This window comes from Hypanus sabinus, unplaced genomic scaffold (genome assembly GCF_030144855.1).
Source record: "Hypanus sabinus isolate sHypSab1 unplaced genomic scaffold, sHypSab1.hap1 scaffold_533, whole genome shotgun sequence".
In the NCBI taxonomy this organism is placed as follows: Eukaryota; Metazoa; Chordata; class Chondrichthyes; order Myliobatiformes; family Dasyatidae; genus Hypanus; species Hypanus sabinus.
The window spans coordinates 47,747-71,619 of NW_026781395.1; positions in this window are offsets into that span (position 1 = coordinate 47,747).

Sequence of the window (23,873 nt, forward strand, 5' to 3'; positions counted from 1 at the left end):
CATCCTTTATATTCCTCGCCACACCTCATTTCTCCATGCTGCTATATTGATTGTAGATATCTCTCTTTGTCTTGACCAAGTTTCCAATATCCCTTGAAAACCATGGCTCTTTCAAAACTTTTATCCTTTCCTTTCAACCTAACAGGAACATGAAGATTCTGTACCCCTCAAAATTTCACCTTTAAATGACCGCCATTTATCTATTACATCCTTCCAATAAAACAAATTGTCCCAATCCACTCCTTCTAAATCCTTTCACATCCCCTCAAGGTTAGCCTTTCGCCAATTAAAAATCTCAACCCTGGGTCCGGTCCTATCATTCTCCATAATTATATTGAAACTAATGGGAATTGGGATCACTGCACACGAAGTGCTCCCCAACACATGCTTCACTCACCGGACATATATCATTCCCTAACAGAAGATCCAACACTACCCCTTCTCCAGTTGGTACCTCTTTGCATTGCTGCTAAAAACTATCCTGCACACATTTTACAAACTCTATCCCATCCATCCCTTTTACAGTATGGGCTTCCCAGTCCAAATGTGGAAAATAAAAATCTCTAACAATCATAACACTTTGCTTACTACAAATATATGCTATCTCCTTGCGAACTTGCTCCTCCAATTCTCGCTCGCCATCAGGTGGTCTACAATACATTGCCTATCATGGCCTCAATACTACTGCAATTGGTCTTTACAAGTATTTCTTTGTGAGGCACACCATCACGCCAAATAAGTCCCAGGATGCGCTGTAGGCAGCTTATGTAGAAGCGCTCCAATGGATCTTTGTGGAGGGACGAAGACCCCTGTTCTGAAAAACACCACGTAGAAGTCTCCCAAATGCAACTGGTCCCTGTTTAATGCGGCTCTGGATGTCATTGTCAATGCCGCTATCTTTAGAGACAATGCTCCCAGACATTTGAAAGACGGCACTACTGACCGGGAGACCAATACGCCGAACAAAATTGTTGCCGACATGCTCAAGACCGAGATACCCAGAAGACCATCAGCGTGACACCGAAACATCGCTCACCGCGATACTTACCAGCCCTTCCGCATGGCACCAAGAGGTCAATGAATGTGATCCTGACACGCCACGCCGTTTTGTCGACAAGACCACAGTTTGATATCTACAGGACACTCAACTGGACAGCAACATGCCACTGGGCGTGAAAACTACATTCCACTCACCGTCACTCTCAGTATCACAGATTCGTCACACCTCGATCACCTCCGAACGAGACTACCAGATACTTGGGACACAATATCAGGAGATGAACAGGACCCAGCGCCAACGTCGACTGAAGTACAGAACATCAGAAAGAGGTTAAACAGCCAGAGCCGATGCAGAGCCCCCTTGTGGCCAGCCCGCTCAATAACCAGTTTGGGCACTTCTGGATGGGAGGAGAGAGGAGCAAAGGACCAAGCCCGGGAAAGTCTCACAGGTCAGGTCTCTGGCACTGCCTACGGTACGGAACAGAGAGTGGGAAGGATGAAATGTGACGACCTGCAGCGATTTTTACACATCGTAAGTGGAACAGAAGAATAAGTTCTGTGGACATGAATGAGATTGCTCGATGGTATTGGTCATTATGGGTAGGAAGAGGGAGGCCGTTCTGCTAAGTTATATATGTGTAACTATGGCCTGAACTGAACAAAGAACATTCAGTTTAACACGGGATTAGGGAGTTGGGGTCGGAACAAAGGATTCATATGTGTATCTTTGGGCTCCCTTCCTTAATATTTACTTTCTCAAGCTTTTCAGACCGCTGCAAGTCATCCCCACAATCATCAAGATCCTCTTTAGTATCAAATTATTCATTCAGTACCTCTGTCATACACGCTTTTCCACTGTCACACTTGATTGGTCCTATTCTCCACGTTTTATCCTCTTGCTTGTCACATACTTGTAGAATGCCTTGGGGTTTCGCTTAATCCTGTCCGTCAAGGCCTTCTCATGGCCCCTTCTGGCTCCTAATTTCCATCATAAGCTCCTTCCTGTCAGCTTTATAATCTTCCAGATCTCTGTAATTTCCTGTTTTTTATAAAACATTTCATAAGCTTTTCTTTTCTTCTTGACCAGATTTACAACAGCCTTTGTACACCACGGTCCCTGTAGCCGACCATCCCTTCCCTGTCTCGTTGCAACGTATTTACTCAACTATCCCCTGGACATTTGCCACATTCCTCCCGTACGTTTTCCTGAGAACATCTGTTTCCAATTTATGCTTTCGTGTTCTTGCCTGATAGCCTCATATTTCCCCTTATTGCAATTAAACGTTTCCCTGAATTATCTGTTCCTATCCCTCTCCATTCCTGTTGTAAACGAGATAGCATTATGATCTCTATCTCCCACTGAAAGACCTGACACCTGACCAGGTTCAATTGGCAAATTCCAGATCAAGTAGAGCCTCTCCTCTTGTAGGCTTATCCACATATTGTGTCAATAAGCCTTCCTGAACACAGCTAACAAACTCCACCTCATCTAAACCCCTCACTCTAGGGAGGTGCCAATCGATATTTGGGAAATTAAAATCTCCAACCACAACAACCTTGTTATTATTACGCCTTTCCAGAATCTGTCTCCCTATCTGATCCTCGATTTCCCTGTTACTATTGGGTGGTATATATATATATATACATAAGAAAAACACCCAGTAGAGTTATTGACTCCTTCCTATTCCTGACTTCCACCAACAGAGACTCCGTCGACAACCCCTCCATGACTACGTCCTTTTCTGCAGCCATGACGCAATCCCTGATCAAACGTACAACGCCCCCATCTAGTTTGCTTCCCTCCATCTCCTTTCTGAAACATGTAAAGCCTGTGACTTGAAGTAGCTATTCCTGCCCCTGCATCATCCTACTCTCTGCCATGGCCACAACATCATAGTTCCAAGTGATGATTCACTGTCTAAGCTCATCCGCTTCGTTCATAATACCATCGGTGTGAGTGCTTCCCTTGTCTATCACCTGCCGATTCTCCCTTCCGCAAAGTCTCCAAGCACTTCCTGTTTGTGAACCAACCTCCCTTTTCTCCGTCTCTTCAGTTCGGTTCCCACCCCACAAGCCATTCCAGTTTAACATCTCCAAACAGAAATTGCAAACCTCTCCGACAGGATTTTGGTTCCCCTCAAATTCAAGTGAAATTTCATTAAAATACAATTCAAATTAAGCTTAAATATAATTCCATCATACATGAATATCCATGAATACAGCCAGGACCAGAGATGGAAAGATAGCAAACACATGCTGAACATCAATGAAAACATTGAGTCGGTGTAGGGTGAGTTTTTGTCTCTGTCTGTCCTCGGGGCTGCGTGTTGGGAAGTTGTGGAGTGAGTTTCTGTCTGTGACTGAAGCCAGGCATGTATAATGGGAGCAGTGTGGAGGGAGATTCATTCTGAGTCTGTCCCCAGAACTGTGTGATGGATCGCTGCGGAGGGAACGATGCTCAGTGTATGTTTCCAGGAGTGTGTGATGGGATTGTATGGAGGGATTATGATCTGCCTTCGACTCCTAGTCATGGATCAGTGGATTTCGGCGTTTAAACAGACTCCAATCAGAGATAGGGAGAAAGAGAATGTTAACTCACACGTTCTGCTCCAACGGTTGCAATCTGAACACCCTTTCTGTCGCCTCCACTCTCCTCCCCTTCCTTCCTTCCTTCCTCTGCTCTCAGCAGACCATTCCGTCTCAATGATCCTTAATGGGATGAGTGAGTAGCAATTAAATCGGTATGTATGCCTTCTTAACCACTTCGTCAAACTGCGCATCTTATTTGAGCTTCCTATGGACCGGGACCTCAAGATCCCTCTGATCCTCCACACTGCCAACAGCCTTACCATAAGTACTGTATTCTTCCATCACATTTCACCTACCAAAATGAACCACTTCACACTTATTTGGGATGAAGTCCATCTGCCACTTCTGAGCTCAGTTTTACATCCTATCAATCTTTCCTTATTAATTCTGACAGCCCTCCGCACTGTTGACAACACCTCCAACCTTTGTGTCATCATCAAACTTACTAACCCATCCCTCCACTTCCTCATCCAGGTCATTTGTAAAAAATCACTAAGAGTTAGGTTCCAAGAATACATCATTGTGCCACCCCACTGGTCACCGAACACCATCCAGAATATGACCCGTCCACACCCGCTCTTTGTCTTCTGTGGGCAAGCCAGATCTGAATCCACAAAGCAATGTCCCCTTGGATCCCATGCCAGTTTAGTTTCTTAAAAAGAATTGTATACGGGCTTTTATCAATGCCTTGCTGAAATCGATATACAGTACATCTACTGCTCTTCCTGCATCAATGTGATTAGAATGATCCTCAAGAATTTCAATCAGGCTCGTAAGGTACGACGTACACTTGGCAAAGTTATGTTGACTATTCCTAGCCATATTATACTTCTACGAATGTACAAAAATCCTGCCTATCAGGATCTTCTCCACCAATGTACCAAACACGGAATTACGACGCACTGGTCTGAAATATTCTGGAATAGCTCGACTCCTTTCTTGAATAAATGAACAACATTCGCAAACCTCTAATCCTGAGGACGGGAGTGTGCTGTTGGAGAGTGTGGGATGAAATTCTCTGTAGGTCTGTCTGCAGGTTTGTTTGATGGGATAGTGCTGAGGGAGGATCACTCTTTCTCTAACGCAGCCAGTCTGTGAGATCGGCAGTTTGGATCAATATTCACTTTACAACTGATGCCGGGAATGTCAGATGGGCCGGTATGAAAGGATCTGTATTCTGTGTCTGACTACTGGCGGATGTCGTAGACGGTGCGGAGAGAGAGTCACTGCTCTTCTGTCCTACTTTCCAGAGCAGGCGATGTGGTGATGCAACAATGTTCTAACTCTGATTCCAAGCGACTTGAAGTAAACTCAAAGAGAAAGAGACGTGTCGGATCGACAGAGGTTATATACACACCGGAGCGAAGCTCCATCCACTCGTCCCATCACACACTCCCGGGGTCAGGCACAGAGTGAATCTCCCCCCAAACGGTCCCGTCACACACTCCCGGCGTGAGGAACAGAGTGAATCTCCCTCCAGACCGTCCCATCTCACACTCCCAGAGTCAGGCACAGAGTGAACCTCCGTCCAAACCGACCCATCACAGACCCCCTGGGTCAGTCACAGAGTGAAGCTCCCTCCGCACCGTCCCATCACACAATCTCAGGGTCGGACACATAGTGAATCTTACTCCATACCTTCCCATCACACATTCCCGGGGTCAGACACAGAGTGAATCTCCCCCAACACCGTCCGATCTCATACTCCAGGGGTCAGACAAAGAGTGAATCTCCCTCCAGAACGTCCCATCTCACACTCCCGGGGACAGACACAGAGTGACTCTCCCTCCAAACCGTCCCATCACAGACTCCCTGGAACAGACACAGAGTGAATCTCCCTACACACCGTCCCATCAAACACTCCCGTGGTCAGTCACATAGTGAATCTCCCTCCATACCGTCCCATCACACACTCCCGCGGTCAGACACAAAGTGAATCTCACTCCACACTATCCGATCCCAAACTCCCGGGGTCAGACACAGAGTGAATCTCCGTCCAAACCGTCCCATCACAGACCCCCTGGGACAGACACAAAGAGAAGCTCCCTCCGCACCGTCCCATCACACAATCTCAGGGTCGGACACATAGTGAATCTTACTCCATACCTTCCCATCACACATTCCCGGGATCAGACACAGAGTGAATCTCCCCCAACACCGTCCGATCTCATACTCCAGGGGTCAGACACAGAGTGAATCTCCCTCCAGAACGTCCCATCTCACACTCCCGGGGACAGACACAGAGTGACTCTCCCTCCAAACCGTCCCATCACAGACTCCCTGGAACAGACACAGAGTGAATCTCCCTACACACCGTCCCATCACACACTCCCGTGGTCAGTCACATAGTGAATCTCCCTCCATACCGTCCCATCACACACTCCCGCGGTCAGACACAAAGTGAATCTCACTCCACACTATCCGATCACAAACTCCCGGGGTCAAACACAGAGTGAATCTCCCTCCACACCATAGTACGACACACTCCCGGGGTCAGACACAGAGTGAATCTCCCTCCACACCATACTACCACACACTCCCGGGGTCAGACATAGAGTGAAACTCCCCCCACACCGTCACATCACTCACTCCCGGGGTCAGACACAGAGTGAATCTCCGTCCAAACCGTCCCATCACAGACCCCCTGGGACAGACACAGAGTGAAGCTCCCTCCGCACCGTCCCATCACACAATCTCAGGGTCGGACACATAGTGAATCTCACTCCATACCTTCCCATCACTCACTCCCGGGGTCAGAAACAGAGTGAATCTCCCTCCCCACCGTCCCATTACACATTCCCGAGGTCAGGCACAGAGTTAATCTCCCACCACACCGTCCCATCGCACACTACATGGGTCAGACTCTTCTTTTTTTAAAACATAATCTACTTTTTTAAATTTTTTCATTGAACACAAGCAAAAACAGAAACAGAGTACATATCCACTCAAAATTCTTTTGGACAGAAAGACCTATACCAAAAAGGATCTCACAGGTATCACTTCTTTATCATAAACTTTCGTTATTTGACAACAAATTTTATAACCCTAAATGCAAATATAATAGTAAGACAACGTTATTTATATTTTACGTCGGACTTCGAACGACACGTTAATACTCTGAAACTTCCCATAACCAGAAAGCTGTAAAGACTAAAAATCTGCCAACGTTTCGGATTATCTCTGTACATGTTTCTATTTTGGGACTCCTATCAGATATGCGTGAGACACTTTGTATAGCTGCTTCCAAACCGTTGGTGTTATTTCTTCTCCCTTCGACCGGATATCGATTTCTAGTTTCTCAGCAGCACTGCGTCTCTGTGAATACAGGCCGGTCGTGTGGCTTCACACCACTTCCTCACAGTAACTGTGAACTCAGCGCCCCTTGGCAGCCGTCCCTCTCCACCCCCTCCTACCTCAGTTCTACCTCTGGTCTCTCACACATTTATTATCTATGAGACAGACACACTGTTGGAGACTATAGGAACGATGAAGTGCTGGTGATTGGTGAGAGGGGAGAGAGGGAATGAAGAGGGACATTCGCTCTGTTTCTGAATCCGTTGCTGCTTTATCGGATTGTAATGCGGCAGATTCACTCTGTGTTTGACCCCGGGAGTGTGTGATGGGACGGTGTGGAGGGAGATTCACTGTGTGCCTGACCCCGGGAGTGTGTTAAGGGACGGTGTGGAGGGAGATTCTCTCTGTGTCTGACCCCGAGGGTGTGTGATAGGACGGAGTGGAGGGAGATTCACTCTGTGTCTTACCACGGGTGTGTGTGATAGGACGGTGTGGAGGGAGATTCTCTCTGTGTCTGACCCCGGGGGTGTGTGATAGGACGGAGTGGAGGGAGATTCACTCTGTGTCTTACCACGGGTGTGTGTGATAGGACGGTGTGGAGGGAGATTCACTCTGTGTCTGAGCCCGGGAGTGTGTGATGGGACGGTGTGGAGGGAGACTCACTCTGTGTCTGACCCCCGGGAGTGTGTGATAGGACGATGTGGAGGAAGATTCGCTGTGTGTCTGACCCCGGGAGTGTGTGATGGGAAGCTACGCGGGAGCTTTTCTCTGTTTCTGACACTGTGGAGTGTCTGATGGGACGGTGTGTAAGGAGCTTCACACTGTATCAGATCCCAGGTGTGTGCTGGGACGTGGGGAGGGTGCTGTACTTATGCTTGCCCCGGGCGTGATTGTTCGGACGGTGTCGAGGCATTCTCTCTCTCTCTCTCTCTCTCTCTCTCTCTCTCTCTCTCTCTCTCTCTCTCTCTCTCTCTCTCTCTCTCTCTCTCTCTCTCTCTCTCTCTCTCTCTCTCTCTCGCTTAAACACACACACCACCAGACCCCCACCCTGCTCCGGCACATTATTGCCTCCCGCACCACCACCAACTTAGCAATTACCCTCACCCCCATTTGCAAAGTCCCCATTACTTTCACCTCACCCTTTTACTTACTGTTGAGGATGTAACTGATCCCCATTGTCGAGTAGGGGGCGCCTTTCCCGGGAACGATTACAGATGCCCCGGTCACATTTCAGTCCTGTGAACGTTCACTGTGAGCGGGAGAGAGTGGGAGGCGTGCAGTGAGATAGAAAGGCAGAGTAGAGAGAGAGTGGAGGGAAAATGAGAGAGCTGGAGAGAGGAGTGAAATTCAAACCTGTTAGAGGCATTCATCGGATAGAAATAGGGAGATAGTAAGGGAAGAGTGAGGGACGCAGAGTGAAAACGACAGTCAGAAGGTGATGGATGGTTTGAGAGAGCTCCTGCTCGGTTGACGTCACTGCTATTTTTATATTTTGGTATCTGTATGAGGGTCCAGTCAGTGTAGCCGCACGCTTTCAATACTTCTCTGAAATACTGACAAACCCCCGCTTCTGTTCTCATGGGAAAAGAGCGTCAAACCTCAGTCACCTCCCAGCATCGGTTGGTTTCCTGTGAACTTCAATATCTAAATATATGCTTTCCTTGTTAAGTGCCACACAGTCTAAAAAGGGCAGTGTTTTGCTCTGCCGTCCTCTCGATGGGAGCGGGATCGTTTACTTCGGTGGGTGTCGCGGGTTTGCCCCCGGGCCGTGGTTTCTGGTGCATAGAGAGTCTGAATCAACTGGAGGTTGGGATAGGGAATGGGGAGTTGTTTGTAAATCTCTCGGACAATAAAGGCTCTGCATGAGTGTCAACATATCCGTCCGTCTTCCCATCGCTGTACACACGTCATCCCTCACTCTTCCCCTTCTTCCATTTATTTCTCTCTCCCTTCATCTCTTCCTGTGCCCTTCCAACTTGCATATTCCATATGACAGGTTTATTGAATAATTTAAGGTAGGGGGCTATATGGGAGGCAGGTTTAGAGTGTTGGCAGAACACTGTGGGTCGGGCTTGTAATGTGCTGTATTATTATATGTTCTATGTTCTCACTCCATCTTCCCTTCCCTGCATCTTTCCTCCTTCTCTGTAGCCCTTTCTCTCCTCCCACTCTTCTTTCGCCCCCACCGTCCGTTTCTCACTCTCTCGTTTTCTCCTGCGTTTCCCTTTAGCTCGCCCGTTCTTTTCTCAATTTCTCCAAGAATCCACTCTCTCTCTTTTTACGCGTCTCATTCTCCATCCGCTCCCACTTCTTGCCCTCAGCTTCTTTCATTTCGCTGCTCCTTTTTGACCCAGTATCCCACGCCTCTCTTTCCGCCGAACACTAACCTTCCCTTCCTCACTCTGCCCTCGCCCTGTAACTCCCAACTCGCAATACTCTCCCCCCTGCTGCTCTCATCACTCCAGACCACCCCCTTTCAACTCAATCTCCCTTCTGCCAGGCACTTCCTCCCCCTGATGTCGGCTCTTCTGTTTATCAGCTGCTCCTCCGGTGTTTGTGACGCCCTGCTCCCCTTATCAACACAGGCGTCCTCTGACAACTGTTACTTTCCTTCGCTGAGCTCTGAGACGCAGAGGACCCTCGACAGGATGGACGACAACGAGACTTACATGAATCTGCAGATCGTAAAACCGGACTCGCCGTCTGGATCGAGAGGTGAGTGGGACGGAGACGGAGGGTAGGAGTTTCAATCTCTTTCTAACTCGGTTACTGAGTAATGGGACGGTTTGGTGGCAGCTTCACTCGGAGCCTGACCCCGGGAGTGTGAGAACGGACGGAGTGGAAGCAACTTTACTCTGTGTATAACTCAGTTTGTATGTGCTTGGGCTGTGTTCTGGGATCTTGACTCTGTGTCTGATCCCGGGAATGTGTTTTCGGAGAGTTTGTTGGGAGCTTCTCTGTTTCTCTAACAACAGGATAACTTGAGGAAGCTGCACATTGATTCTAATCAGGCGATTCTGTGTGATAGGACTGTTCGGAGGGATCTCCACTCCGGAGTGAAAGGATTCCTGTTCTGTGCCCGACGACCCGTGAATGTACTGGAAGATTCACATTTCATTGGTTCTATTTTCTATCTCTTTTTCAAAGGGTCTTGAAAGTCAAAAGAGGAAGAGGTCTGTGTGATATATCTACACCAGTGTGAATTTCCCTCCTTCCATCAGACCACACACTCCCGTGGTCAGACACAGAGTGAATCTCCCTCCACACCGTCCAATCACACACTCCCGGGGTCAGACACAGAGTGATTATTCCTCTACACGGTCCCATCACACACACCCGGAGTCACACTCAGAGTGAATCTCCCTCCACACCGTCCCATCACACACTCCCGGGGTCAGACACAGAGTGTATCTCCCTCCACACCGTCCCATCACACACTCCCGGGGTCAGACACAGAGTGAATCTCGCTCCGCACCGTCCCATCACACACTCCCGGGGTCAGACACAGAGTGAATCTCCCTCCACACCGTCCCATCACAAACTCCCGGAGTCAGACACAGAGTGAATCTCCCTCCACACGGTCCCATCAAACACTCCGGGGGACAGACATAGAGTGAATCTCCCTCACACCGTCCCATCACACTCTCCCGGGGTCAGACACAGAGTGAATCTCCCTCCACACCGTCCCATCACACACTCCTTGGGTCAGACAGAGAGTTTAGTTCCCTCTATTTCCATGGCGGAAAAGGACAGAATCAGAGAGCACAGGATTTTTGTTTTAATTGGGGAAGGATAAATTATGGGGCTATAAGGCTCGAACCTACGGGTGTGAATTGTGAGAATGTTTTTGCAGAGAAATGTACGGGGGACATGTGGTCAGTTTTGAGGGATCTACTGCAAGATGTTAGGGATAAATTTGTCCCGGTGAGTACGATTAAGAATGGTAGGGTGAAGGAACTATGGTTGACAAGTGAGGTGGAGAATCTAGTCATCTGTAAGAAGGCAGCATACATGAGGTTTAGGAAGCAAGGGTCAGATCGGTTTATTGAGTAAGATAGTGTCGGAAGAAAGAAGTTTATGAAGGGGCTGAGAAGAGCAGGAGGGGGACATGAGATGGCTTTGGCGAATAGGGTAAAGGAAAATCCCAAGGCACTCTTCAATTATGTGAAGAACAAAAGGATGACATGAGCGAAGGTAGGACTGATTAGAGATAAAGCTGAGAAGATGTGCCTGGAGGCTGTGGAAGAGAGCGAGGTCCTCAATGAATACTTATCTTCGGTATTCAAAAATCAGAGGGAACTTGATGACTGTGATGACAATATCGGAGAGGTAGATGCTGTGCAGGATGTTGATATTAAGGGACAGGAGGTGTTGGAGTTGTTAAAAGACATTAGGCCGGATAGGTCCACGGGGCCTGACGGAATATTCCCAAGGCGAGGGAACAGATAGCAGAGTCTGTGCATTGGATCTTTATGACCTCGTTGTCCACGGGAATGGGACCGGAGGATCGGAAAGGCGAATGTTGTCCCCTTGTTCAAAAAAGGTAGCACGGAGAGTCCGGCTAAATATAGGTTAGGGAGCCTTACGTCTGTGGTGGGAAGGCTATTGGAAAATATCTTTAGAGATAGGATCTATGGACAGCCAGAGAATCATTGTCTGATTAGGGGCATTCAGAATGGCTTTGTGAAGGACAGATCTGATGGAGTTCTTTGAGGTGGTGCCAGGCATTTAGATGGGGGTAGTGCAGCGGAAGTGATCTGCAAGGATTTTATTAAGGCATTTGACAAGGTTCCACACAGTAGCCTTATTCAGAAAGTCAGCGGCCATGCAATCCAAGGAAGTTTGGCCAGTAGGATTCAGAATTGGCTTGCCTCCAGAAAGCTGTGGGTCGTTGTGGAGTGAGTACATTAAGATTGGAAGATTGTGACTAGAGGTGTCCCTCAAGGATCGGTTCTGAGATCACTACCTCTCGTCATTTTTTTTGTTTGTTTAACGAACTTGATGTGGGGGTAGAAAGGTGGTTTGGCAAGTTTGCAGACGAATCAAAGTTTGGTGGTGCTGTGGGCAATGTACAGGATTGCCTCACATTGCAAAGAGACATTGATAGAATGCAGAACTGGGCTGAGAAGAGGTAGATGGTGTTCAACCCGGTGAAAAGTGAGGTGGCACACTTTGGAAGGTCAAACTCCAAGGCGGAGTACAAAGTAAATAGCAGGAAAATTGTAAGAGTGGAGGAGCAGAGTGTTCTGGGGATATACGTCCACAGATCTCTGAAAGTTGCTTTATAGGTAGATAGGGAAGTTAAGAAAACTTATGGGGTGTTAGCATAATTAGTTTTCATAAGATTTTAAAAGTTGTGGAGTAATGATGCAGCTCTGTAAAACTCTGGTTAGGCCACACTTGGAGTACTGTGTCCATTTCTGCTCGCTTCACCACATTGGAAAGGATACAGAAGAGAATTACCAGGATGTTGCCTGGTATCGGAGAGTGTGCATAATGATCAGAGATTAAGGAAGCTGGGACTTTACTCTCTGGAGAGAAGGATGATGAGAGGAGACATGATAGAAGTATACAAGATTTTACGAGGAATAGACAGAGTGGACAGCCAGCGCCTCTTCGGGGCACCACAGCTCAATACAAGAGCACATGGCTTTAAGGTAAGGGGTGGAATGTCCAAGGGGGATATCAGATGAAGGATTTTTACTCAGAGAGTGTTTGGTGCATGGAATGCACTGCCTGAGTCAGATGCAGATTAACTGGTGAAATTTAAGTGTCTACAAATCAGGTATATGGAGGAATTTAAGGTCGGGGTCAGTATGGGAGGAAGGGTTTAAGAGTCGGCTCATAACTGTGTGCCGAAGGGTCTTTACTGTCCCATCACACACTCCCAGGGTCAGACACATGAATCTCTCTCCACACCGTCCGATCACACACTCCCGGGGTCAGACACAGAGTGAATCCCCCTCCCCACTTTCCCATCACACACTCCCGGGGTCAGACACAGAGTGAATCCACCTCCACACCATCCCATCACACACTCCCTGGGTCAGACACAGAGGGAATCTCCCTCCACACTGTCCCATCAAACACTCCCAGGGTCAGACACTTGAATCTCCCTCCGCACCCTCCCATCACATACTCCCGGGGTCAGACACATGTGAAGCTCCCTTGGTGTTATTTCTACTCACTTAAACCGGATATCTATCTCTCGCTTTTGAGATTCTCTAATTCTTTGTGCGTACAGGCCGGTCGTGTGGTTTCAGACCTCTTCCTCCCAGTGCCTTCAAATTCAATACCCCTCCAAAGTCCTCCCTGCCCTCCCCCTCCCTCCTCTGTTCTACCTTTGGTCTCACACACACTTATTATCTCTGAGACAGACATACTGTTCAAGAATACAGGAATGCTGATGTGCTGGTGTTGCTAAGAGGGGAGAGTGGGTTCAAGAGGGAGATTTGAACATAGAACATATAATTGCACAGCACGTTACAGGCGCTTCGGCCCACAATGTTGTGCTGACCCTCAAACCCCTCCTCACATATAAACCCACACCTTAAATACCTCCATATACCTGTCTAGTAGTCTCTTAAACTTCACCAGTGTGTCCGCCTCCACCACTGGCTCAGGCAGTGCATTCCACGAACCAACCACACTCTGAGTGAAAAACCTTCCACTAATATCCCCCTTGAACCTCGACCACCTTAACTTAAAGCCATGTACTCTTGTACTGAGCAGTGGTGCCCTGGGGAAGAGCCGCTGGCTGTCCACTCTATCTATTCCACTTAATATTGTGTGCACCTCTATAATGTCTCCTCTCATCCTCCTTTTCTCCAGAGTAAAGCCCTATCTCCCTTAATCTCTGATCATAATCGCTACACTCTAAAACAGGCAGCATCCTGGTAAATCTCCTCTGTACCCTTTCCAATGCTTCTACATCCTTCCTATAGTTAGTCGACCAAAACTGGACACAGTATTCCAAGTGTGGCCTAACTAGACTTTAATAGAGCTGCATCATTACATAGCGTCTCTTAAACTCTAACCCTCGACTGATGAAAGCTGACACCCCATAAGCTTTGTTAACTACCCTATCTACCTGTAAGACAACTTTCAGAGATCTGTGGACATCTTCACCTCAACACTACCAATTATCCTGCCATTTTCTTTATACTCTGCCTTGGAGTTTGTCCTTCAAAAGTGTACCACCTTACACTTCTCCATGTTGAACTCCATCTGCCACTGCTCAGCCCACTTCTGCATCCTATCAATGTCTCTCTGCAATCTTCGACAATCCTCTACACAATCTACAACACCACCAACCTTTGTGTCGTCTGCAAACTTGCCAACCCACCCTTCTACCCTAATATTCAGGTCGTTAATAAAAATCACGAAATATAGAGGTCACAGAACAGATCCTTGTGGGACACCACTTCTCACAACCCTCCAATCTGAATGTATTCCCCCCACCGCAACCCTCTGCCTTCTGCAGGCAAGCCAATTCTGAAACCACCTGGCCAAACTTCCCTGGATCACATGCCTTCTGACTTTCCGAATAAGCCTATCGTGTGGAACCTTGTCAAATGCCGTACTAAAATCTATGTAGTTCACATTCACTGAACTACCCTCATCTATGTGCCTGGTCATCTCCTCAAAGAACTAGCAGGCTTTTTTAGGGACGATCTTCCCTTCACAAAGCCATGCTGACTGTCCCTGATCAGACCATGATTCTATAAATGCCCATCGATCCTATCTCTAAGAATATTTTCTAACAGTTTCCCCATCACAGACTTAAGGCTCACTGCTCTATAATTACCCGGACTATCGCTACTACCTTTTTTGAAGAAGGGGACAACATTCGCCTCCCTCCAATCCTTCGGTACCATTCCTGTGGACAACGAGGACATAAAGATCCTAGCCAGAAGCTCAGCGATCTCTTTCCCCGCCTCGTGGATCAGCCTGGGGAATATCCGTCCTAATGTATTTTAACAACTCCAACACCTCCTCTCCCTTAATATCAACATGCTCCAGAACATAAATCTCACGCATATTGTCCTCACCGTCATCAAGTTCTGTTTCTGAATCAGTTTTGTGTTTTCGGACTGGGAGGCGGCAGATTCACTCGGTATCTAACCCCCGGAGCGTGTGATGGGACGGTGTGGGAGGGGCTTCATTCTGTGTCTGATGCGGGACTGTGTGCTGATACGGAGTGGACGGAACATCACTCCGTGTCTGACCCTGGGACGGTCTGGAAGCAACTTTACTCTGTGCCTAACGCAGTTTTTATGTGCTGTGGCTGTGTTTTCGGTTCTTTACTCTGTGCCTGCTCCCAGGAGTGTGCTTTGTGAGACTGTGTTGGGAACTTCTTTGTATGTCTGACAACAGGCTTATTTGATGGGGAAGTGCATGTGGAGCTTCACTCTGTCTCGAACCCGGCAGGTCTGTGTGATCGGACGGTGTGAATGGATCCCCATTCTGTGTTTGACTACGGGCGGATGTGATGGACGTTTTGGAGAGTGATTCAGCGTTCATTTGTCCTATTCTCCAGAGCAGACGATGGGGCGAAGCAAATTTGTTCTAACTCTATTTCAAAGCGTCTTGAAATAAATTCAAAAGAGCAAGAGGTATATGTGATATATCCACACCAGAGTGAAGCTCTCTCCACTCCATCCCATCACATACTTCGGGTGTCAGACACACACAGAAGCTGCCTCCACACAGTTCCATCAAACTTTTTCGGGATCAGCGAATCTCACTCCACACTCCCGGGGTCAAGAACAGAGTTGATCTCTATTCACACCGTACCTTCACACACTCCCGAGGAGAGACACAGAGCGAAACTCCCTCCACACCGTCCAGCACACACTCCCGCGTTCAGACACAAAATGAAGCTTCATCTGCACAGTCCCACCACACACAACCGGGGTCAGACACAGAGTGAATCTCCCTCCAAACCGTCCCATTACACACTGCCTTGGTCAAACACAGAGTGAATCTCCCTCCACACCGTCCCATCACACACTCTTGGGTTCAGACACAGAATGAAGCTTCATCTGCACAGTCCCACCACACACAAACGGGGTCAGACACAGAGTGAATCTCCCTCCACACCGTCCCATTACACATTGCCTTGGTCAAACACAGAGTGAATCTCCCTCCACACCGTCTCATCACACACATCCGGGATCAGACCGAGAGTTTTACTCCTTCCATTTCCCTAATTGAAAAGGATAGAATCAGAGAGGACAGATTTTCTTTATTTGTTTAATGTCAAATTATGTGGCTATAAAACTGGAACTTGCGGGTATGAATTGGAATCATGTTTGTTTTTTGCAGGGAAATGTACAATGTGCATTTACGCGATGTTTAGGGATCTCTTGCAGGATGTTAGGGGTAAATTTGCCCCGTTATGGAAGATTATGATTGGTAGGGTGAATGGAACATGGTTGACAAGTGAGGTGGAGAATCTAGTCAGATGATAGAAGGTAGCATACATGACGTTGAGGAAGCCGGGATCAGATGGGTCTATTGATGAATATAGAGTAGCAAGAAAAGATCTTAAGAAGGGGCAGAGCAGAGCAAGAAGGTTACCAGAGAAGGACATGGCGAGTAGGGTAAACGAAAATCCCAAGGCATTCTTCATTAATGTGAAGAGCAAAAGGATGACGGGAGTGAAGATAAGACCGTGAATATAGAGTGAATATAGGAAGTGAAGGGATGAGACGTGAAATAGCTAAGATAGACTGGCAAATGATACTTAAAGCGTTGAAGGTGGATATGCAATGGCAAGCATTTAAAGATCGCATGGATGAACTACAACAATTGTTCATCTTAGTTTGGCAAAAGAATAAACCAGGGAAAGTAGTGCACCCGTGGTTGACAAGGGGAATTAGAGATAGTATCAAGTTCAAAGAAGAAACATATAAATTAGCAAAAACAAGCGGCACGCCTGACGACTGGGAGAAATACAGAGACTAGTGGAGTAGGACAAAAGGCTTAATTAGGAAAGGGGAGAAAGATTATGAGAGAAAGCTGGCAGGGAACATAAAAACTGACTGTAAAAGCTTTTATAGATACGTGAAAAGAAAAAGATTTGTCAAGACAAATGTAGTACTTTTACAGTCAGAAACAGGTGAATTGATCATAGGGAACAAAGATACGTCAGACCAATTGAATAATTACTTTGGTTCTGTCTTCACTAAGGAGGACATAAATAATCTTCCGGAAATAGTAAGGGACCGAGGGTCTAGTGAGATAGCGGAACTGAGGGAAATACATGTTAATAGGGAAGTGGTGTTAGTTAAATTGAAGGGATTAAAGGCAGATAAATCCCCAGGGCCAGATGGTCTGTATCCCAGAGTGCTTAAGGAAGTAGCCCAAGAAATAGTCGATGCATTAGTGAAAAATTTCAAAACTCCTTAGATTCTGGATTATTTCCTGAGGTTTGGAGCGTGGCTGATGTAACGCCACTTTTTAAAAAGGAGGGAGAGAGAAACTGGGGAATTATAGACCAGGTAGTCTGATATCGGTGGTGGGGAAAATGCTAGAGTCGGTTATCAAATATGTGATAACAGCACATTTGGAAAGAATTGAAATCATCCGACAACGTCAGAATGGATTTGTGAAAGGTAAATCATGTCTAACGAATCTTATAGAATATTTTGAAGATGTAACTAGTAGAGTGGATAGGGGAGAGCCAGTGGATGTGGTAAATTTAAATTTTCAAAAGGTTTTTGACAAGGTCCTACACAGTAGATTAGTGTGAAAATTAAAGCACACGGTATTGGATGTATGGTATTGATGTGTATAGAGAATTGGTTGGCAGACAGGAAGCAAAGTGTGGGAGTAAACGGGACCTTTTCAGAACGGCAGGCAGTGAATAGTGGGGTACCGCAAGGCTCAGTGCTGGGACCCCAGTTGTTTACAATATATATTAATGAATTAGACAAGGGAATTAAATACAGCATCTCCAAGTTTGCGAATGACACGAAGCTGGGCGGTTGTGTTACCTATGAGGAGGATGCTAAGAGAATACACGGTGACTTGGATTGGTTAGGTGAGTGGGCAAATTCATGGAAGATGCAGTTTAATGTGGATACGTGTGAGGTTATCCACTTTGCTTGCAGGAAACAGCTTTTTTTCTGAACGGTGGCCGGTTAGGAAAAGGAGAGGTGCAACGAGACCTGGGTGTCATTGTATACTAGTCATTGAAGGTGGGCATGCGGGTACAGCAGTGAAAAAGGCAAATGGTATTTTAGCAATCATAGCAAATGGATTTGTGTACAGGAACAGGGAGTTTCTACTGCAGTTGTACAAGGCCTTGTTGAGACCGCACCTGGAATATTGTGTGCAGTTTTGGTCCCCTAATCTGAGGAAAGACATTATTGCCATAGAGGGAGTACAGAGAAGTTTCACCACATTGATTCCTGGGATGGCAGAACTTTCAAATGAAGAAAGACTGGATCGACTAGGCTTATACTCACTGGAATTTAGAAGATTGAGAGGGGATCATATGGAAACGGATAAAATTCTGAAGGGATTGGACAGGCTAGATGCAGGAAGATTGTTTCCGATGTTGGGGAAGTCCAGAACAAGGGGTCACAGTTCAAGGATAAAGGGGAAGCCTTTTAGGACCGAGTTGAGTAAAAACTTCTTCAAGCAGAGAGTGTTGAATCTGTGGAATTCTCTCCCACAGGAAACAGTTGAGGCCGGTTCATTGGCTATATTTAAGAGAAAGTTAGCTATGGCCGTTGAGGCTAAAGGGATCAAGGGGAATGGAGAGAAAGCAGGTACAGGGTTCTGAGTTGGATGATCAGTCATGATCATACTGAATGGCGGTGCAGTTTCGAAGGGCAGAATGGCCTACTCCGGCACCTATGTTCTATGTCTCTATGACCGATTTGAGATATAGGTGGGAATATGTGTCTGGTGGCAGTGGAAGTGAGCGTGTCCCTCAGTGAATACTTCTTTTCGTTATTCACCAATGAGAGGGAATTTGATGACGGTGAGAACAAAATGAGTGAGTTTGATGTTCTGGAAAATGTTGATATTAATTTGCTGAGGTGTTGCTGTTGTTAAAATGCATGAGGACGAATAAGTCCCGGGGGCCTGACGGATTATTCCCCAGGCTGCTCCACGAGGCAAGGGAAGAGATTGCTAAGCCCCTGGCTAGGACATTTATGTCATAGTTGTCCACGGGAATGGTACCGGAGGATTGCAATGAAGCAAATGTTTTCCCCGTGTCCAAAAAGGCTCGAAGGTATTATCCGGGTAATTGTAGAGCAGTGAACCTCAGCTCTGTGGTGCGAAAGTTGCTGGAAAAGTTTCTTAGAGATAGGACTTATGTCCATTCAGGGAATCATGGTCTGATCAGAGTCAGTCAGCATGGCTTTGTGAAGGGCAGATCGTCCCTAACAAGCCTGATAGAGTTCTTTGAGGAGGTGAACAGGCATATAGATGAGGGTCGTGCAGTGGCTGTGATCTATATGGATTTCAGAAAGGGATTTGACAAGGTTCCACACAGACGGTTTATTCAGAATTTCAGATAGCAGAGGATCCGGAGAATTTTCGCCAGGTGGATTCAGGATTGGCTTGCCTGCAGAAGGCAGGTCGTGGTGGAGGCAGTACGTTCAGATTGGAGGATTGTGACTAGCCGTGTCCCACCAGGATCTGTTCTGGAACCTCTACTTTTCGTGATTTAAATTATCGACCTGGATATGGGTGTAGAAGGATGGTTTGGCAAGTTTGCAGACGGCCCAAAGGTTGGTGATGTTTTGGATAGTGTAGAGGATTGTCGAAGATTGCAGAAACATCAAGTGGGCTGAGACATTTCAGATGGAGTTCAACCCTGAGGAGTGTGAGGTGGTACACTTTGGAAGGGAAACTCCAAGGCAGAGTACAAGTAAGCGGCAGTATACCTGGTAATGTGGAGGCGCAGACGAATCTGGGGTCCATCTCCACAGATCCCTGAAAGTTGCCTCACTTGTAGATAGGGTAGCTAAGAAATTTTATGGGGTGTTAGCTTTCATAAGTCGAGGGACAGAGTTTAAGAGACGCGATGTAATGATGCAGCTCTATAAAACTCTGGTTAGGCCACACTTGGAGTACTGTGCCTAGTTCTGGTCGCCTCTCTATAGGAAGGATGTGGAAGCATCGGAAAGGGTACAGAGGACATTTACGAGGATGCTGGCTAGTTTACAGAGTATGGATTATGATCAGAGATTTAGGGAGCTAGGGCTTTACTCTCTGGAGAGAAGGAGCATGAGAGGAGGCATGATGGAGGTATACAAGATATTAAGTGGAATAGACAGAGTGGACAGCCAGCACCTCTTCCCAAGGGAACCACTTTTGATTACAAGAGGACATGGCTTTATGGTTAGGGGTAGGAATTTCAAGGGGTTATCGGAGAATTTCTTTTACTCAGGGACTGGTTGGTGCGAGGAATGCACGGCCTGAGTCAGTGGTGGAGGCAGATTCACCAGAGAAATTTAAGAGACAATTAGTCAGGTGTATGGAGGAATTTAAGATAGGGGGTTATATGGCAGGCAAGGTTTAAGGGTCGGCACAGTAATGTGGGCAGTAGGGCCTGTATGTGCTGTACTATTCTCGTTACCATGTTCTAACTTTTTTACTCAGAGAGTTGTGAGTGCGTAAAATGGACTGCTGACAAGCGTGGTGGAGGTGGGTAAAATCGGGTCTTTTAAGAGACTTTTGGACTGGTATATGGAACATCTTTAAAATAGAGGGCTACAGGTAAGCCTAGAAGTTTCTGAGGTAGTGTCTTTTCTGGGCCGAATGGCCTGTATTGTGCTGTACGTTTTCGATGTTTCTATGACCCCGGGTGTGTCTGAGGGTGTGAAGGGAGCTTCCCTCTGTCCGACCCCGGGGATGTGTCATGAGACGGTGCGTACAGAAACTCTGTTTCTGACCCAAGCACCTTGTGAGTGGACGTTGTGGAGGGTGTTTCACTCTGTGACTTACCCGGGAGTGTGTGACAGGGCGGTATTCAGGGAGCTTCCCTGTGTGTTTGACCCCAGGACTGTCTGAAGGTACGGTGTAGCGGGGTCTTCACACTGTGTCTGCCCCGGGACTGTATGGTGGGACGATGTGAACAATGTTTCACACTGTTTCTGTCCCCGGGAGTCTGTGATGAGACAATGTGGAGGAGGTTTCACGGGCCGTCAGTCCCCGGCAGTGTGGAGGAATATTCACTCGGGGTCTGAACTCGGAGTTGGTGATGGGACGGTAGGGAGGGAGGTTTGATCCGTGTCTGACGCCAGGAATGTGCAATGTGTCGGTGTGGGGAGAGCTCATTCCCTGTCTGACGCCGGGACTGTCTGATGGGATGGCGTGGAGGGAGACTCACTCTGTTTCTGACCCAACAAGTGTGTGACGGGACGGTGTGCAGGGAGATTCACTGAGTGTCTGAACCGAGGAGTCTGTGAAGAAATGGTGTGGCGGGATTTTCACTCTGGGTCTGACACAGGGAGTGTGTGATGGGACGGTGTGCAGTGAGATTCACTCTTTGTCTTACCCGGGAGTGTGTGAGGGGACGGTGTAGAGGGAACTTCACTCTGTGTCTGTTCCCTGGCCTGTGTGATTGGAAAATGTGGAAGGAGTTTCACACTGCTTCTGAACCCAGTCGTGTTTGTTCGACGGTTCAGGGGCTATTGTTCTCTCTCTCTGTCTCTAGCACACTCTCCCTTTCTCTCTCCACACTCTTCTCTTTTGCTCTACCGCCTGTATTTCACACGCTCTCTCTACCCCTTCAACACAATTTCCCTACGTCCCTCTCCGTCTCTCTGATACACTCTATGTGCTAAACCTTACCCATCTACTTCGCCCCACACTCTATACACTCCTCCCTGTCTGTGTCGCAGGCAATTCTGGGGAGTATAAGGGACAGATGAGATCTTGAGTTAGACCTCCATCCCCCCTCCCCTTCCACCGGATATCTATTAACCTGATCTGAGCCTCTGCACAACTCTTTACGCATAGGCCGGACGTGTGGCTCCACACCATTCGCGTAGTACCTGTAATCTTAGCACTCTTTCTCACGCCACCTCTCTCCCCCCCACACTTCCTTACTCTTCCCACACGCACACACACACACACACACACACACACACACACACACACACACACACACACACACACTCACACACACACACACACACACACACACACACACACACACACACACACACACACACACACTCACACACACACACACACACACACACACACACACACACACACACACAAACACACACACACACACACACACACACACACACACAGAAAAGCTGCGAGTGAGACACGAACACCGAGACAACTGGGTCGCCGAATGACTGGTCATTGGTGAGATGGGAGGAGGGAGCTTCGATCTGTCTCTATCTCCCGTACTGAGGTCATGGATTGAGCCCAGAGAAGGGAGCTTCACAAAATACCTCAAAGAGCGTGATAGGAGACGGTGTCGATGCAGTCAAAGAGCGTGATAGGAGACGGTGTCGATGCAGCTTCCCTTTGTAGCTGAACCCTGGCAAAGCGTGACGCGACTGTGTGAAGGGAGTTTCACTCGATGTGTAACTCCCGTTTTGTTCGATGAGCCAGTGTGTCGGGAGCTTCATATCTTCTCTGACACCGGAAGAATGCTTTGGGACGGGGATGAGTGGGCTTCTCTCTGTGTCTGACTGCGGGAGGGTAAGTAGGATGGTATGGAGTGAACTTCCGTCTGTCTTTGAGTCCGACAGACAAATGGTTTCGGCGTCTCCGAGAAGAGATCAGGAGCCAGGTAAATGTCACTCACACGGGTGGGCGAGTGCACATTAAAAAAAAAACAGCGATTCGCGGAAGTTTCGGAGTGAGGAAAGTCTGACCGGTCAGGTCTCTGGCGCTGAGCATGGTTCTGTGAGTCAGAATGGAAGCCGGGCGGGGAGGATGAGGCGAGCTGTCGTGAAAGGGGCTTCGGATATTTGTTTCTTTGGGTTCCCTTCCAAAGAAGGTGAAACCGGTACAGAAGAGACGGTTTCAATGCAATACAAGTTGCATTGCAATTCAACCGTACATGAATGCACATGAATACAGACACACGAGTCTGCGTTACTGCAGGACAAAGGTGCCAAACACAAAACCAAAGGTCACACACGGCACAAAGCACAGCTAACTTCCTATGTATGTCATATGTTTCTCAGGCTGAGGAGAGCGTTGATACAGGTCTTTATCAAGACGAGAGGCAGAGTTAGACCAGGCAACCGGGGCATTTTTCCCCCAGAGAGAAATCTCTAACACCGAGGAGTGGAATCGTAGAGGGAGCATGTTTTCAGGAGCGCTGCGGGGCAAGTTTTCGTTTACACAGAGAGCGTGGGTGACTGGAATGTGCTGCTAGGGGTAGCGGTGAAGGCAAATCGATGGCGGCGTTTAATTGGTTCTTTGACAAACACGTGGATGTGTAGGGGTTGTAGGGAAATGAACTGTGTGGGCAAAAACGATTCTTGTATAAAGTATTATTTGTAAGGCAAAGAGATTGCGCCGAATTGCCTGTTTTGTTCTGTGATTTACGCTCATTGCTCTGCATGAGGAAAAGAGAGTGATTTGAAATCAGAGGATGGGAAGAGCAAGGGTGGGGTAGATCAGGGAATATGACGATGGACTGACAAAGACTCGTAACGATTCTTCCACAGACGACGTGGGCAGTGAACGACCTACAAGGAGAGAGAGATTAGATTCAAGCATATGGCTAATATGCGTTTTAACAGCGACCCTCGTAATCACGGGTATCTTCTGGAGGATTCATGGTGAGTTTAACACCCGTCGGAATGACCAAACCGCAAAGAATAAAAATTGCCTCTGTAACAGCGACACATTCCCAACATTTCCCAGAAACAGCTTTTACGGTGATATCAACACATCCCTCACAGTGGGACTGACGGGCCTCTCAGCATGACCACGGCTCGTCCCTCATCCTGACACCGACACAACCCTCACCAAGACATCCCTCA